Here is a 4,380-nt window from a genome sequence, read left to right on the forward strand (position 1 = left end):
AGGTATGTGCTAGGGATTCAAACTCATAGATATTAAAAAGAGCCATTTAGAATTGTATACTGCTCTTCAGAGACCCTCCTGCCTGCCCCCAACTACTTAAAGCAACAAACTGTCTCTGTGGGAGGGAGGCACAACCTTTGTGTGGTTCAGCTGCTGAAGCTGAGGGATCCTTAGTCAGCAGTTGGGCTGAGCTGAGCTGGGCCAGCCTGGCACGGTGGGCTTCCCAGGGACCAATGTCCTCAGGCAGCTTGTCCCTTGGGGAAAGCAGGGCACTATTTTCGCCTGGGAAGTCACCAGCAAGACCAAGCAGAAGAACAATTTTCGGCCATTTCAGAAAGTTCAGGCAGCTGCTAAGTACCCTTCCCTGGTAGTGCCCACAGCCTGGTAGGTGGCATCAGTATGTTACTTAGCTGCAGTTGTGATTTTGATGGGCATCACCCAGCGTGCCTTTGATAGGGAGCAGCAAAACAAGACAAGACGATGAAGGCTTTCTTGCTTTGTGAAAAGCAAATGTCAGTGCAGCCCCAAAGAATGAGGCAAGCTCAAAGAGAAGCATGACCAAAACTGTTTGCTTAAGGCAAAGGTGTCCAAGGAGAAATTTGAAGTACCTGCTTTGGTTTGGTTTTGTTTGTAGAAAAATTTTAAAAATAACTCCTTTTGAATCAGAAACCTCATATGCCTAATATATTATCATAGAGTAATCTAAAGAAATGGTTATGGTACTTCCTACTAAGAGATTAACATTTAACTTCCCTAGTAGGCACAAGAATGGTCCCTTTTAAAAAACCCCAAATATAGTAAAATTTCCTTTCAAGTTCAAATTAGAAAATTGAAATCCTACAACTCCTAGCACAAAGATGTTTGTATAATAAACACTCAAAAACATTTATTGCTAAATTAATCTTATTTATTCCATCTTGAAGGCTTTTACCAGAATCCTAATCTTCCTCTACATTCTCATAATGTTTCTATTACATTTAGCCTGGTGTTTAATTTTATCGAATTCTGATTCACAGAGAACTATTAATCCATAGTGTAATTCAGTTAATAATAATAATATTCACCAGAGTGCTTCATACCTGCAACATTATGGTTAAGTGGACATAATGCAACCTGCGTAATTTACAAATAGGAATACTCCAAAATGTGTTAAGCTAAAAACCAGCTTTCCCTGTGTGTCGCTTGAATAATGCAAAGCTCTGTTGATTGTTCTCATTGTAAAATATAAATGGATTGCTACTCCCTACATTTTTGTTCTACCCTGCTTTGTTAGCTTAGTTATCATAAACGTTTCCCCACCCACACCCCAAAGCTATTTGGGAATAATATATAAAAACATTGGGTGGGAACTTCAATTTCTTCTGTTTCAATCATCTTAAGGGTGGAGATATTAAAGACCAAAAGAAGGTAAGCAAGTAAGAAATAATTCCAGTAATGAAACTTTGGATCCAGAAAGAACCCCAGTAATTATCAAAATTAGGTAATTCTCTTGTGTATAGATGTGGAATCTGAGGCCAGTGAATGTCAGTAGCTTGTTCAAGTTCACCCAGTCAGTGGCAGGTATGTGGTGACCACCTGGGACTTCTCAAGGTCATCACTTCAGTGCTTTATCCACCAGGCAACACTTGGCGGCTGGTTTCCCAGACGTCGACTTGTACTGCACTTGCCTTTGGAGCAGCGGTTGTTGCTTTCTCTCTAGGAGACCAAGAGATGAACTAGATGGTTAGTCAAGTCTTTTTCCAGCACAATGTGCTGAGTCTAGCTGGAAAATCTTGGAGGAGCCTCTTTTTCCTCACCGGTAAATGAGCAGTGCCTCACGTGCAAGCATGCATCACAAGTTTGTAACGGAAATACAAATTGCAGTGGGAAATTCTGATAAATGTAGCTTACTTCGAGGTTTTCATTACTTGAGTAACACTTGAGTATTGTTTCAGCATTCATCCTTATAGCCACCAAGCAAGAACACGACTCTCTTCCCAGTTACCATCACCCTCTCTGCCCTATACTGTGACTCTATTTTGATTTAGGATCTTGTCTCTTATTTTCTTATTGGAGTGTTCTTTTACCTTCTCCCAGTTGGAGTAATTTGTATCTCCACTTGGATATGAGCAGCATCTTATCATATGCTCTCAAGTTTTTCTTAGTGCTCTGGCATTTTCTTGAAGAAAAAAAAATCAAAAAGAAAAACCCTGCCAACATTCAGGAAAATTGTAAAAAATGCTCCTAGCAAGGCATTGTCTCTCTTGTTCACAAGTATTTCTGTTTCTTTCTTACACATTAGCTACCCAACCTACTCAATATAGCCTGTACTCCTTCTTACAGGCAAACTCACCCACAGTTTCCACTTGCCCTTATATGTTGGCATGAAATTCTTTCTCTAACCCAGTTTTTTTTTTTTTTTTTTTTTTTTTGCAGAACAATAAACACTTTTATTACATGGGCAAAGACAGAAAGGATGAGGATTTGTTTGCTTTTCCGAGCCTTGATTTTCCTAAGATAGAACTCCAACTCCTTGCCCTCTAGCATGTAGCCATCTGCTTGGCCACACTGTCCCACCCTTGATATGATGCATGCAAGAAGCTTTCCTTGCTGGAACTGCTCCTCTAGGAGACTGCTGATTTTGGCATTCTGTTTCCTTTTATCATGTTTCTTGTGAAAATTTTTAGATCACTTTTTGTTAAAATCTCTTCCTCGTCAGCAGTCAGCTTGGTCCCCTTCTTGTGGCCTAGGAGCAGCGCATAGTGGGGCTGGTACCACTGTTGGTATGGTGTGCTGTTGATGAGCATGATGCAGTTCTTCACCAGGGTCTTGGTACGGACCGGCTGGTTATTGGATGCATTGTAGACAACATCGATGATCATTGTTTTGCAAGTACAACACTCTGAGCCCTAAGAGAAATTCCCTATGTCCAGCCTCAGGGCACGGTATTTCTCATTTCTTCCCTGCACATGGACTGTGTGGATGTGGCAAGGCTAATCTTGGTGTTGGCAGCCAGCTGTGCACCCAGCTCATACTTTCGCTTCTTGTGGTAAGGCTTTCTCTTGCCCCTGGTCTTGCAGCGCTTTTGCTAGTTGTCCCAAGAGATGCCCATTGCTTTTTAAATTTTATTGTTTGTTTGTTTGTTTGTTTATTTATTTATTTATTTTTCCATAGGTTATTGGGGTATAGGTGGTGTTCAGTTATGTAAATTCTTTAGTGGTAATTTGTGAGATTTTAGTGCACCCATCATCTAAGCAGCATATACTGCACCTTATTTGTAGTCTTTTATACCTTGCCCCCTCACCACTTACCCCCAACTCCCAAAATCCATTGTATCATTCTTATTCCTTTGCATCCTTATAGCTTAGCTCCCAAATATCAGTGAGAACATACCGTGTCTAGTTTTCCATTTCTGAGTTACTTCAGTTAGAATAATAGCTGCCAATTTCATCCAGGTCTCTGTGAATGTCATTAATTCATTCCTTTTTATGGCTGAGTAGTATTCCATCTTTTATATATACCACAGTTTCTTTATCTACTTGGTGATTGATGGGCATTCAGGTTGTTTCCATGATTTTACAGTTGCAAATTGTGCTGCAATAAACATGTGTGCGCAAGTATCTTTTTCTTATAATGACTGCTTTTCCTCTGGGTAGATACCCAGTAGTGGGATTGTTGGATCAAATGATAGTTCTACTTTCAGCTCTTTGAGGAATCTCCACACTGTTTTCCATAGTGGCTGTACTAGTTCACATTGCCACCAGCAGTGTAGAAGTGTTCCCTGATCACTGCATCCGTGCCAGCATCTACCATTTTTTAATTTTTTTGATTATGGCCATTCATGCAGGAATAAGGTGGTATTACATTGTGGTTTTGATTTGCATTTTTCTGATCATTAGTGATGTTGAGAATTTTTTTCATGTTTGTTGGCCATTTGTATATCTTCTTTTGAGAATTGTCTATTCATGTCCTTAGCCCACTTTTTGATTAGATTGTTTATTTTTTTCTTGCTGATTTGTTTGTGTTCATTGTAGATTCTGGATATTAGTCCTTTGTCAGATGTATAGATTGTGAAGATTTTCTTCCACTCTTTAGGTTGTATGTTTACTCTGCTGAGCATTCCTTTTGCCATGCAAAAGCTCTTTAGTTTAATTAAGTCCCGGCTATTTATCTTTGTTTTTATCGCACTTGCTTTTGGGTTCTTGGTCATAAAATCCTTGCCTATGCCAATGTCTAGAAGGAGTTTTCCAATGTTATCTTCTAGAGTTTTTATAGTTTCAGGTCTTAGATTTAAGTCCTTAATCCATCCTGAGTTGATTTTTGTATAAGGTGAGAGATGAGGATCCAGTTTCATTCTCTTACATGTGACTTGCCAATTATCCCAGCACCATTTGTTGAAAA

At 39.6% G+C, this 4,380-nt stretch overlaps 1 pseudogene; it reads right to left on the bottom strand.

Moving 5' to 3' along the window:
* Nucleotides 1–1,599: 1,599 nt before the first annotated feature.
* LOC101022073 lies at nt 1,600–3,091 on the bottom strand (annotated as a pseudogene).
* Nucleotides 3,092–4,380: the final 1,289 nt, after the last annotated feature.

This window comes from Papio anubis, chromosome 19 (genome assembly GCF_008728515.1).
Source record: "Papio anubis isolate 15944 chromosome 19, Panubis1.0, whole genome shotgun sequence".
NCBI lineage: Eukaryota > Metazoa > Chordata > Mammalia > Primates > Cercopithecidae > Papio > Papio anubis.